Below are 14,507 nucleotides of genomic sequence, written 5' to 3'. Positions count from 1 at the left end.
TGTACTGTACCGTGCACAATGAACTTCTGTGGTAGCCCTCCATATACGATTGTGGGTATGGGGCCTTAGATTTATTTACCTATTCACCACAAGAATACATTATTTTCAAATTACAGTGCAATCATTTCAAAATGTTTTTAAAACTAGTAATTGGCTTCTCTGGAGCAAAATTCTTGTGGTACACAATTTTCTTTTGATATGAAATCTCAGAGTTCAGAGAGCTTACTGCTTTACTGTAAATGTCTAGTGGTGATTAATATTAAATGAATTACCGTCTATTGTGCATGTTCTGCTGCCTGCCAACCAAATTAAAGTTTAATTCTATTATGAAAAAGGAATGAAAACACTAAGAACTTGAGTATGTATTTTAATTGCTTTGAACCTGATGAGAAGATTCATTCAGGTTGTGTACTAAATATTCCTAGTGAAAAGCCTATTATTTTCTATATTTTAAAATAAAAATGTGTTTCTTACTAATTTAGTGGAGAACTTGTATATTAATCAATATGGGTAATGTAAAATGTGTTTTTCTTGTGTGAAGTATTAGGTATACAGCAAATTTTCCAAGCTAAAAACTATAAACTTTCAGATAACATTTGTGAAGGGTGTCAGGATTCTTGAAAACAGTAGCACTTTCAATTTAACCCCTCAAAAGACTTTTTAACCATCTGAAAAGGGTCTAGTGACCTGGCATTTATAGAGAATGTTTGCATGTGGCGGTTTAAGGGCCGTAACTTTTTTTTGCATGCTACCTCAAAAATTTTTGTGGTTTTTATTTCAGGACACATAGAGCTGGCTAAAACATAATAAAAGTTTAAACATTTTCTTTAAATTTTTAGTTTTATTTAGGGTTACAAATGGAAATTTAAAGTACATTTTTTAAAGTACATTTTTTTAAATGTAAAATTAACTCAAAATTTGCATTTGAATGTGAACAGCAGCACACAATTGTTGAATTCCACCACCAATAACCAATAACTGGGCTGCACTGAACAGCATTTTTTCAGTGCTACCCTGTTTCCAATATGCCACTAATATGATCAGCGCTGTTGATGTCATTGTCAGCGCTACCATCTTCATCTTTGTATGAGACAGTCAGGTTGAATTTTGCACCACCTATGATTTGATCTAATTTATGACAAAAAATTTTGCCACACCAACTTTTTGCCATGAGTCCACACCCTTTTGTAAATTCCACTACTCTTGCTGCAATTATGTTGTTCTTCAACATTGTTTATGAACATTGTTATCTTTCCAATAAAACGCAGCTTTAGCGTCAAAATTTTCATTTTCATGAGGGGTCAAATGCAAACTTATACCTCATTGTTTGTGTCCCAACTCCTCCTAAATATGGCAACAACCCACACGCAGTCAGAAACTGCTGTAAAAGCATATGCTGGGGTTCAGGAGAGAATAAGTACAGGAGGTCCCCTACTTAAAAACACCTGACTTATAGACGACCCCTAGTTAAAGAGGGACCCCTCTGCCCACTGTGACCTTTGGTGAAGCTCTCTGAATGCTTTACTATAGGCCCAGACTGCAATAGTCAGTTGTAAAGTTTCTGTAATGAAGTTTTTTTGATAATCCTTGGTTCAGTTACAACAAAAAATTTTGAAACTACAATTGTCACTGGGGCAAAAAAAAATGTATAATTATAAAATATACAGCTTCGACTTACATACAAATTCAACTTAAGAACAAACCTACTGCCTGTACAACTAGGCCTTGGGAGAGCAAATTTTAGTGTAATAGTTTTTATGCAAACACTTGCAGAACCATTGAAATACCAGGATAGTTTAAAAAATCCCCGTAGAGCGGTTCAATATTGTAAACCAAGCTCCTCAACTCCTCATCAGGAACACAGTGGGCATTTTAACTCCACAGGTGTTTTCAGAAAATTAGTGAGCAATGGATGATGTATTGTGAAAATAGCATTTTAGCAATTTCTTTTCTTTTCCATGCCCACTATGTCATGCTTAGCTCTTGCTAGTCAACTCACTAGTTATAATGATGTGTTTCCCAATTTTAGAAACTCCCCACATGTCTAGCCAAAAAATTTGTATCTGGAAATATAAGAAGACAGTAAAAATTAGTGTGTAAGGTGTAGCACTCAGATGTGAATAACTATGCTATGGGTTATCACTATTACACATTAACACAAACTGGGTACACATATTATGCTATGAAATGAAATACTTTTTTGAAAAACTTTTAACTTACTTCTCAGCATCATGACCATTTCTGGAAAATAACTATAGCACCCAGGGGAAGGGGTCAAAATGCTTACTGAACCTACCTGTTAATTGTGCAGTTTCCAAAATAGTGTTATGTTTCAACAAATAACTATAACAGTCTGTGACCCAGAAGCCATACTGTGCTCCTTCCCTTCTGACCATTGTTCTGTGGCCAAACAGCAGTTTAAGCTCACATATGAGACAATGGGGGTTATTTATCATTGGTTTTGCTGGTGTAAAAATGCTAAGCCAGATAGTCCCTTCAATCCCCTGCTGGCGTATGTGCAGGGACTTTTTATGTGCAAACAGGTGTGGCCCAGCTTCAATCTAGACGAGACTTGTCTTATTTGTTAAAACTTTTTCATTTTATTTAGGGTCACGGGTCACGTGAAGTGATGACGAAAACAAAGATGCGCATCTGACATGCCAGACTGACGTGCAATAAAAGTTTCCTTCCTTTATGTGCAAATAACTTAAAGGACCCGATCACAAGAGCAGCAGGTATGCAGCCTAATGATAAATATATACATTGGTTGAATCACAATGGTTAAAAGCAAAAACAATAGCATCATGCAAGTCAGAGATGAGGAAAAACCATAGGATCATGCTACAAAAGAGAGGAGGTAAAACCCATTCTAAGAAAGGAGCAAAGGACTGAAAAGGGAAAGGAAAAAGAGAGAATGCAATAACAGGGGAAGACATGTAACAAAGGTTAAATGAGTATTAATGATAATGTAACATCAATTCGTTCCTAACATTCATACCTATAGGTGTCATGGTATTTAAAGACATGATCCAGAATGCCTCCCTATCTAGTAAAAGTCTCCTTATATCACCCCCCCTTTTTAGGTATATTGACTTTTTCTATGACAAATGCAGTTAGATTGTTAATTTGTTTGTTATGTGCATCCCGGAAATGTGCGGATGCACCACTGATGTTTCGTGTGCCAGTGCTGGTAATGTCATTGATATGTTCAAGTAGTCTGACTTAAAATTTTCTAGTGGTACAACCCACATAAAACAGGTTGCATTCAGTGCATTGAATGACATACACTACATTTTGGCTATTGCAAGTCACGTGCTGTTTGATTTGATAAATTTTACTGCAAGAAGTATTAAAAAATTGTTTGGTGGGGGTGATGAAGCTACAAGTGCGGCATTGCCGTGAGCCACATCTGAAAAAACCTATGCTATATAGCCATGTTTTTTGTTGCTTCTGATCTGTTACCATGGAAGGGGAAAGGATACTGCCAAGGGTACTACCCCTGCGTGCTACCACCTTACAACCGTGCTTCAGTATGTGCTCCAGTTTATCATCATCAAAGAGTAAAGGGAGATATTTTAAGACAATATTTTTTATGTCATGAAACTGTGAGCTAAATTGCAAAGAAAGTACTGGTATGTTCTGATTCACACTGGTATTGGAATTATGCGTTTTGTGTCTCTTTGGTTTTTTTTAAAGTAATTTTTTACGGTCCTTTTGTGCAGCAATATGGCTGGCTCTTAACAGAGACCATTTAGAATAACCCCTATGTGTAAGTCTAGTTGAGATTTCTGAGGTTTCTTTCTGAAAATCAACATCCTGGCTGCAATTTTTTCTGCTTCTTATCATTTCACCTACGGGTATGGATTTATTTACATGTTTAGGATGTTGGCTGTTGTGATGTAAAATTGTATTCCCAGCCGCAGGTTTTCTAAAGGTACTAGTAACAATTTCTAGTCCAGTTTCACCTCGCAATTTGAGGTCCAAGAAGGTAACTTCAGAAGTGTGGGAATAGCTGGTGAAACTTAGATTACAGTCATTATGATTAATGTACTGTATAAATGAGGGTATGGAAGATACATCGCCCCTCCAAATACGGAGGAGATTTTCGATGTATCTGCCATACCACTCAATGTGTTTCAAAAAGGGATTCTCTTCACTATAGATAAATTGTAATTCCCACCATGACATGACCAGGTTTGCCTCCATTGGCACCCTCTGGACCTGGAGAAAAAATCTGTCTGAAAACATAAAATAATTATGTGACATGAGGTGATATGTTACTTGTAAAATGTATTCCTTGAGTTCATTGGAATAATTACTGTATGTTTGTAAGTGAAACTCCAGGGCTTTCATGGCTATGGTATAAGGGATGGAAGTATAAAGTGAGACAACATCGCAACCCAACCAGCTAAGATTGTCAGACCAAACATAATTATTCAAAATTCTTAATACATCTGAGGAATCTTGTAAAAAGCCAGGAACTCTTACCACCAAAGGTTGGAGAAGACTATGTAGCCATTCACTTAAATTATCATGAATTGAACCTATTCCCGAGATAATGGGTCTCATGGGTGAGGGGGGGGATGTTTTTATGTGTTTTTGGAAGATCGTGAATGATGGGAATACGGGGTTCATGAACCTCCAGAAAAGCTCTTTGTTTGGAGGTTAGTGCACCCAGCGAATGTTACACATTAACACAAACTGGGTACACATATTATGCTATGAAATGAAATACTTTTTTGAAAAACGTTTAATTTACTTCTCAGCATCATGTCCATTTCTGGAAAATAACTATAGCACCCAGGGGAAGGGGTCAAAATGCTTACTGAACCTACCTGTTAATTGTGCAGTTTCCAAAATAGTGTTATGTTTCAACAAATAACTATAACAGTCTGTGACCCAGAAGCCATACTGTGCTCCTTCCCTTCTGACCATCGTTGTGTGGCCAAACAGCAGTTTAAGCTCACATATGAGACAATGGGGTTTATTTATCATTGGCTTTGCTGGTGTAAAAATGCTAAGCCAGATAGTCCCTTCAATCCCCTGCTGGTGTATGTGCAGGGACTTTTTATGCATTTTGTGACTTTTTTGCAACTTTTTAAATAAATATTCCAGATAGCATGTAGAGCATAAGAACATTTATTATAGGGCCAAAGACACTCTAACCCCTTCCGACATTAGACGTAGTAGTACGAAAATGTTGAATTTCGAAAATCACGAATTTTTCCAAATTTTCCCCAAATATCTGCTTTTTCATAAATAAACGCAATACCACCAAATTTTTCAACTAACATGAAGTACAAAGTGTCCAGAGAAAACAAAAATTTAACACTTGTATGTGTTAAAGTTCTGAAGTTACAACCACTGATAGTGACGCATGTCAGATTTGAAAAAATGGTCCATGTCAGGAAGGTGAAAAGTTGCTTTGGCTGTAAGGGGTTAATGAATCTGACAGTGGAGCTCCAAAGACAGACATAAAAGTGTCCTAGTGTTAAATAACCCCAATTAAGTTGATTATTGTGATGTTGTTTTAGCTGTTAATGTATTTGCTACAGTGGGGTACAGAGTAAGAGGAGGATGATTTGTTAAAGACAGGGCCAGGAGGTGCATGGAATAAAGTTGTCTCTAAACCTGCAGTCCAGTGATCCAGTGTGGGTTCTTTATACATCACAAGGGTTCCAGTTATTACATTACAGTTAAGATATTACAGTCATCACTGTCATATATGTGGGCAGCCACTGATAAATGGGCATCTAGCAGATCTAACAAAAAAAGTGGAGAGCAGCACAGATTTAGACTCAATCAGACTATATGGTTTTTGGATGTTACTTTTGCCTGACTTCTTGCCAGTAAAGCAGAATCCCCAGAATTTGACATGATTTTATAACTTTACCTTTCAAGGGATTTATCAAGGGGTGTAAGGAGCATTTTAACCAACAACTAAATAATGAAGTTGGTCAACAAAGCTGGGGACTTTACAAGGGGATCTTCTCTCCAATTCCGGAGATAGATTACAAGTAATTAGTAGACAAAAAAGAGGGGAACAAGCTCTCCAGATTCAAGGCTATTCTCTTTTTAAAAACAACAGATTTACAAGGTAAGTATTATGCTCACCTTGTAGAGAGATCGCGTAGGCATAAGTATGAAGTGATCCCGGAATGCTGTCAACCGTCGGCTCCATCCTCCAGTAAAAGCAGGTCCCACTGTTTTTTTACTCAGGATAATATGGAATGCAAAGCACAAGAATACATCCGGAGTCCAGGATAAAAGGCGCTGCATATGTGTATCCTGATGTATGTTTTTATGCATGAGGAAGATCTCTGTACGAGATTGAAACATGTAGCATTGAATAGAAGACATTCTTTTTACTTACCCGACACGTATGCAGCAGCTTTTATCCAGGACTCCGGATGTATTCTTGTGCTTTGCATTCCCTAATGAAGTTGGTGAAATTTGAACACGAAAGCTGTGCAAAGCAAATTGGGTATACCAAGTCTTGTACTATTGCCTCTAAATCCAAGTGGGAGTGAGAAGGGTAATACCTAACTCCCTTTCCTTGTAAACATTCAAGATGGGGTGTACCCTGATGTAGCCTCAAATGACTTATACATCTAATGCACAGCCAATTTTGTCCTAAAAGATGTTACAAGAAGTTACAGAAACACGGTGTTCGAACTGTATGAAATATGCACTGGTCTTTTTTGTTCTTCATAAGACCATAGTCTGTGAGAAAAAAAGGAGCAGGAATATACAACGGGGCTCATTTACTTACATACCCGCTGTAGTTCACCAAAAGTGCATTTTGGCAGTGTTAAATCCGTCTGCAAGCCGTGTAATCCCCGAAAAAGGAGCACACTCCAACGAAAGTGAGCAGTGCGACTCTTAGTAAATGAGCTCAAATTGCTCAGTTTTTTTTTAGTTTGTGTTCTTGTTGTCTCATTACGTTTTCTACTACTGAGCAGTGATCCATATATAAAGTGTATATAAAATATACTAAAATAATATTGAGTAAATTTGTTTGTAAATTAAGTGGATGTAAGTTACATGTGCAAGTTTTATTTCCATATGGGTAGTAAGGAAGCTCTAAATTATGAAAAACATTATGGGGCACATTTACTTGCCCGGTCCAGTCGCGATCCAGCGGCGCATTCTCTGACAAGGATACGGGTCTACCGGGATTCACTAAGGTCCGTGCGCCTGATATCCACCAGTTGTCGCTGCTGGTCCGCTAGAGTTCACCTTCTATGTCCCGGTGCATGAAAGTGCTGATCTTACGACAAAAATTATTTTTTAAATTACGCGGTTTCTCCGAATCCGTCGGGTTATCCGACAGCCATGCCCTCGTTTTCTGTCATGTGAAAGCCGGCACGGATGCGCCAAAATCCGATCGCGTGTGCCAAAATCCCAGGGCAATTTGGTGCAAATCGGAAATCGTCAGGAAACCCGACAAAAGTGCGCTATTCAAGCCCTTAGTAAATGAGCCCCAATGTGCCATAAAGTTTTAACCCAAATTAGTTCAATATTCTTCAAAATGGAATTTCTTATAACAGGGCACCTTATTTTCTTCTTCCAGCATTGTTCACTTATTTTGCAAACATTTCTGGATTGTTTCTATGTCATAAAACCCTGGCACATAAAGGCTGAAAATTTTCTGAATGACTGGTTTTCCGTTGTTTATAGCTGCAAACATATTTATTCAATGTCCATTTTACTATTGTATAGTCATTGTAACACTTGTGAAGGGAACTGGTGTTAAGAGATATTGCAATTTATACTTCCAATCTGTTCTGAGTTCAGCAGCTGAGATCGAGCGTTTGACAGCACTTGCTTTGGAGATGAACAGATTGTGACATAATATAAATTAAGCTATCACTTTCTACCTTATTGTACTGAAAATGGAAGCATCCAAGGAGGCATAAAAGTAGAACAATAATACAAAACACAGTCTAGCAGAAATGTATTAACAGATTTGTTTTCACAAGTCAGTGAGTGTCACACTTTATTAATGACTGACTCATTAGAAGTAATCCAGCGGTACAATCACCAGATTACAGCAGTATTTGAACTCTAAACCTGACTACTTGCAACACATTTTTGTTTTGTGTTATTTGTATTTTTTACAACTTTTAAAAATAAAAATGTAATTTATGCTCCCCTCATATATCCATCCATCGTGAGTGAAATAAGTATTGAACACATAAACAATGTTATATTTAAATATATTTCTAAAAGTGCTATTAACATTGTGGTTGTTCATATTAAAGGACACCTGTCATCAGGTCTGTGTCACTAGTCCTGTCACCTCTACCTGTTGGAGCAGCTCACAAGGATCCCATCCCAGCCTTTATCTAGTCAATTCATACATTAATCATTGCAAAATCCTCTTTTCTTTATTATGTAAATGAGGCTGGTCACATGGTCAGAGGCAGTGATGTCACTCCTGTTCCCCCTCCCTTCTCCTCCCCCTGCTCATGTCTGTGTGTAATGCATAGTAAAGCATTGCTAGTGTGTGTGCTGCATCTGCTGACTTGCTGCATCCTCCTAATACACAGAGACACAGACATCAGCTACACAAGTACCTGACATGTTCTGCTATAACATGGCTGCCTGGAGCTGTTGTATCTCTCCTATACAGACACAGGCTGCAGGGGGCGTGGCCTCCAGCACCAGGAAGCACATGGAGAAGCATTTACACCATTATACCTCACATCATTATACAGGCTGTCAGTCATGCACTGGGGGGTGTGACTGTGCCTCCCACTCATGAATAAGCCGGGCAGCTTGAATATGCTAATGACTCATTGGGCATCTCACAGGTCATTTGCATACAGCTTTAGGACCTCATTCCTTAGGTTTACAGGCATGTAGAGGGACAATGAAGGGATAGAGGCAATGCTTTCTATTGGCTGTTTATGAAAATATATTTAGTTTAGGAGGGTTATTTTGCCTGACGGGTTCTCTTTAAGTGATATGTAATAATGAGGAAAAAGGGAATAAGGGAAGAATAGGGAAAAAGTATTGAGGGAATGAAGAAAGACAGGTGCAAAAAGCTATGAAATGTCATGACACCAGCGGAAATCAGTTATTAAAAAAGCTATCCTGCCAATATTACCTGATTCAACTTATGGTCTATGAAAAGGTATGCTTAGTTGCCTCAAGACCTTTGTAACCTTATTGTTGCAAAACATACTGAAGTAACTGATTACAGAAGAATATTAAAACTACTGGGTATAACTATACTGGCCATAACTACTATATTACTGTCCTCTATGTATAAAAATATAAATATTATAATACTGCCGCCAATGTTAACTTCTATAATACTGCACCCTGTGTACAAGAATTTAACTACTATATTACTGCCCACTATGTACAAGAATATAACTGCTATAATACTGCCCCCTATGTACAAGAATATAACTACAATAAAATGTCTTCCTATATACAAGAATATAACTTCTATAATACTTCCCCCTTTTTTTTCAAGAATATCCAGGGGCAGCACGCATAAATGGATTTTAACCCTCTAGATTCAATCAGATAGTGACAGGTTATCAATTAGTAAATTAACTAGTTTAGGTGCTCTATAAGAGGGCTAAGGAAGTAGGTGACCGTGTATTTTTATAAAGTAATAGAAAGATATATAACAGGGGAGAGAAGAACATGCTGACCCTGAACTCCGAGAAAAGAAAACTTTGTTAAAGGGGTATTTTCATCTGGGCATTCAGATTCAGTTTCACTAATGTTCCATCTATAAACATTTCTTCAATTGGATGTGTGAGACACTGAGGGGGTTAACTGTGTATGGGCGGTATGTTTCCCCTGGGTTTTCCTACTATGCAAGGCCTTAGTGCTGAGGTTGTGTTGTCCAGCACCTTGGACACAGGTGGTGGGAGCAGCCTAATCAGCCTGCATAAAGCTGCTGAGCAGAGCTGAGAGCGGTGGCTCTGAAAGGAGGCTGGAGAGCACACACAGCCCTGACTGTGCTGGGAGCAGCGACTTATTTTATGTTCTAGTGGTGAGTTAGAATAACTCTGTTTAGTTAGCACCCTGACGAGTAGGATTTTGTTTATGTTTTATGCCTGAATGTAAAGGCTGTTTTATTTTGTACCTGCTCCTGGAATAAACGCAGATGAGACCTGTTTTGGACTAAACTTTGGTCTTGGACTGCATCACGAATCACCGCTACCACGGTCTCTACTGGGCCAAATCCTCCACAGATGTTATTAAAAAAATGTTCCTGTGTGAAGATAATTTCCCATAAACATAGCCATGTTGTCCCTTAGAAACGAGATGGCTTCCTCGGTTACGACCACCTCACATTTTGGCAGCAGTGGCCAGACATGCGGTACTGAGTCCTGCCTGACCTCCTGGATTCAGCGATCATTACCGCAGGACAGCTTTGGGACATGCAGTAACTCCCGAATATTTCATATACAAAAACTTTTTGTTTATTCGTGCAATCCCTCCAGCAGAGGTGACCGTATCCGAGGAAGCCATCTCGTTTCTAAGGGACCATATGATTACATTTATGAGAAATTATCTTCACACAGGAACATTTTTTTTAATAACATCTAATTGAAGAAATGTATATACATGGCAGATTTATCAAACTGAATGTGAATACCCAAACGAGAATACCCCTTTAAGTAAATTTTGGTTTTACTGATCGTCACAGGGGAAGCACCCACAAATGGGATATGTAAAGTAGTAGAGAAACCTTAAATGGGGGAGATTGATGTTGCCAACTGGAGCAGTCTCCTTCCAAAAGGAGTGCCCTCTGCTATGATATTGTCCAACCTATACTTGAAGATATTGGGGCACATTTACTTACCCGGTCCCGTGGTGATCACGCTGTGCGTTGTCCGATGAGGATTCGGGTCTGCTAGAATTCACTAAGATTGTGCATCTGAGTTCCTGCAGGTGTTGCTGCTGCACCGAGGTCCGCCGGAATTCACCGTCTTCTTCCTGCATGTAAGTGCTTGATCTTGTGACACAATTCGTTTTTAAAATTTCGCGTTTTTACGAATCCATCAGGTTGTCCAACAGCCACGCCCCCCCATTTCTGTTGCGTGCAAGCCGACGCTGATGCACCACAATCCGATCACGTGCGCCAAAAACCTGGGGCAATTCGCCACAAAATGGAAATATTTGGGAAACCCAACGATAGTGCAGCGTTCGTACCCTTAGTAAATGAGCCCCATTGTCTAACTATAGGTTGAAGATGATAAACACCTTGCAGTCCCTTCAGATTTTATCCACTTGGCCAGGGACATGGCCTATCTTGGCCCAGTATGTGGCTATAGATCATGTAGAATGAGCTCTCATTTTAAAAGGAGATTGGAAACCATTAAACTGTAGCACTTTTCTATAGTGGCTTTGATCTACCTAGCTGGTTTGGCTCGACTTGCTATTTGCCCTTTATTAGGGCCTTGGAATTGTAGGAATAGATTTTTTGCTTTCCTAATGGGGACTTTTTGGAGATAGAAAAGAAAAGCTCTTCTCACATTCAGGGTATGGAGCTCTTCCTGTTCCTGACTTAGAGGCTGTGATTATAAGACTGGGAGCATAATTTCTTGGCATGAATTATTGGCATGATTTTAAAAGAAGGCACGTTAGGTAGAAACCTTTGCATAGTCCTTAGGATGAGGCAGTTGCCTCGATCTCTGAAGTATGGCTCTTTAGAAGACAAGGCCTGCAACTCACTTACCCAAGTAACTAAAGGGATGGCAGAAACAAGACTTCAAAGGTGAGGATCCTTAAAAGATGCTGAGTAAGTGGTAAAATTGTGCCCTGGACAGGACTGAGAGGACAATTGACAGATCCCAAGAATGGGCAGGAGAATAAACCTAAGGACTTATGTTTTTCAGGGCTTTAAAAAAAGTGTGAACTAGATGTTGCTTAGAATTTTGAGGTTGGTAATTTATTGCCTTGAATTGCAAGGCAATAAAGCCAGCGTCAGCATGGGTTTATGAGAGATCGGTCCTGTCAGACTAATCTGATTGGTTTCTACGAGGAGCTAAGTTCAAGACTGGATCTGGGAGACGCTGTGGATGTTGTATATCTGGACTTTTCAAAGGCATTTGACACCGTGCCACATAAAAGGTTGGTATATAAAATGAGACTGCTGGGAATAGGAGAAAATCTGTGTATTTGGGTAAGTAATTGGCTTAGTGATAGAAAACAAAGGGTCGTCATTAATGGCACATTCTCAGATTGGGTTGATGTTACCAGTGGAGTGCCACAGGGGTCAGTATTGGGGCCACTTCTTTTTAATATTTTTATTAATGACCTTGTAGTGGGTTTACACAGTCAAGTTTCAATATTTGCAGATGATGCTAAGCTGTGTAAAGTAATAAATACTGAGGTCGATAGTTTAGCATTACAGAGGGATTTGTGGAAGCTTGAGGAGTGGGCAGAGAAATGGTTGATGAGGTTTAATGTAGATAAATGTAAAGTTATGCACTTTGGCCATGGAAACAAAAAGTATAATTATGTTCTAAACGGTCAATTACTTAGTAAAACTGGAGCTGAAAGAGACTTGGGGGTATTGGTGGATGGTAAACTTGTGCTGCTAAAGCAAATAAAATTATGGGATGTATCAAGAGAGGAATAGATTCTCATGATAAAGACATAGTTTTGCCGTTATACAAATCCCTGGTCAGACCACACATGGAATATTGTGTACAGTTTTGGGCACCAGTGTATAAAAAGGATATAGTAGAGTTGGAATGGGTGCAGAGGAGAGCAACCAGGATTATTAGGGGAATGGGGGAACTAGAATACACTGACAGATTACAAAATTTGGGATTATTCAGTTTAGAAAAAAGACAATGAGGGGAGACCTCATTACAATGTACAAATACCTGAACGGACAGTACAAGGATCTCTCCAAAGATCTTTTTATACCTGTCACCAGGACAAGGGGGCATCCTCTACGCCTAGAGGAGAGGCGATTTTACCATCAACATAGACAAAGGTTCTTTACTTTAAGAGCAGTGAGACTATGGAACTCTCTGCCGCAGGAGGTTGTTATGGCGGACTCTATGTACATGTTCAAGAGAGGCCTGGATGCCTTTTTGGAGAGAAAAAATATCACGGGTTATGGGGATAAAACATTTAATTCTTAAAGGTTGGACTTGCATCTTTTTCCAGCCTTATATACTATGATACTATGATCTTTAAAGTGTTAAGTTAAAGAGCCTTTTTGGCCATGAGACCATGAATAAGGCTTTGTGCTGAAATGCATAGGTTGAGACGCTGCTTTCTTTTCAGATGCATGTATTTTTATATTTACAAATAAAGGAAGATTTTTTGCACCATGCTTGGCTGTGGATCTGTGCCGGGATCGTTACCTATCCCTGTTTGTGCCGTTTAACTTCTGAGCAGATCTACGTGCACCTACGGCTTGTTGAGGGTGTAATCCAGAGAGCTGGATGAGCTGACTGCCATGTTTTCTGTTTCTACAACAAAGGTATAACCATCCATTCTATATAAGCAACACAGCTAAATGCAGTAACAGCCTATACAAACCAGTACAGGAGCTGAGACACCATGAAAACTGATGCAAGGCTCAAACAGCAGTAATCAAGTACAGTGTGCATACCACCAGGAGAGCATTTGCATAGCAATAACCGTCCATAGCTTACCTCAGTAAGCAGAGGGCAAAGGTCGCTGGTGGGCGCAGTCTGCACATTGTGGCAGCAAATTTTGACTCCAGACACCAGCTGCCCAGCCAAACCTCCTTCTGCGCCAGCAAGGGAAAGAAACAATTGGTGCTGTTGATATGGTATGCCATATGTCCAGCCTGCTGACCTGAATTGCAACCATAGAACAGGCACAATGTCACCTCCCTGAGATCTGTTCCCCTATTCACACAGAACACCCCCTTAAAGGAAACCTACCACTTCATAAGGTAGGTATGAGATACAAACACCGGGCACCAGCTCAGGGTGAGCTGGTGCCGGTGCTTAGTCTCGTTAGTGTTAAAACCGCGGTATCGCGGTTTTAACACTTTTGAAACTTTCTAGCAGGCACTGCTTCGGCGCTTCGTGCACACGATCGTGCGCGCGCCTACATTGGAAACGCCGCAGGCGTTGCGCGCGCACGGTCGCGCGCAGCGCCGAAGCAGTGCCTGCTAGAAAGTTTCAAAAGTGTTAAAACCGCGATACCGCGGTTTTAACACTAACGAGACTAAGCACCGGCACCAGCTCACCCTGAGCTGGTGCCCGGTGTTTGTATCTCATACCTACCTTATGAAGTGGTAGGTTTCCTTTAAGATCTGGACCCCCTACTTACACAGCAGCCCCACCCCCCATATAGGTCTGACCACATATAGAAATCCCCATACAGTTCTGGTCTTCCCTCCTTACAGTCAGCAGCACCTTTTGACTGGTGGAGATGCTGGCTGGTGGATGATGTGATGATAACATTATCACAGGTCCTTTAGGAAGCAGGCTATCAAGATGTATTTCAGTATATGTCATAGTACATAAGGCTGGACCCAA

General features: G+C 39.7%; 1 long non-coding RNA gene across 1 annotated transcript in view; it reads right to left on the bottom strand.

Annotated features, from left to right (window-relative positions):
• LOC140086263 (uncharacterized) overlaps nucleotides 1-14,507 on the bottom strand; it is an 83,231-nt gene that overhangs the window by 33,258 nt on the left and 35,466 nt on the right. The window contains exon 2 of the long non-coding RNA XR_011849961.1: nucleotides 13,650-13,815. This is a non-coding gene — a long non-coding RNA (uncharacterized lncRNA). The remainder of the gene's footprint in view (nucleotides 1-13,649; nucleotides 13,816-14,507) is intronic.

The sequence above is a fragment of the Engystomops pustulosus genome, chromosome 1, assembly GCF_040894005.1.
Source record: "Engystomops pustulosus chromosome 1, aEngPut4.maternal, whole genome shotgun sequence".
Taxonomy (NCBI): domain Eukaryota; kingdom Metazoa; phylum Chordata; class Amphibia; order Anura; family Leptodactylidae; genus Engystomops; species Engystomops pustulosus.
Note: the sequence above shows the minus strand (reverse complement) of the source record. Positions and strands in the feature narration are given on the sequence as shown.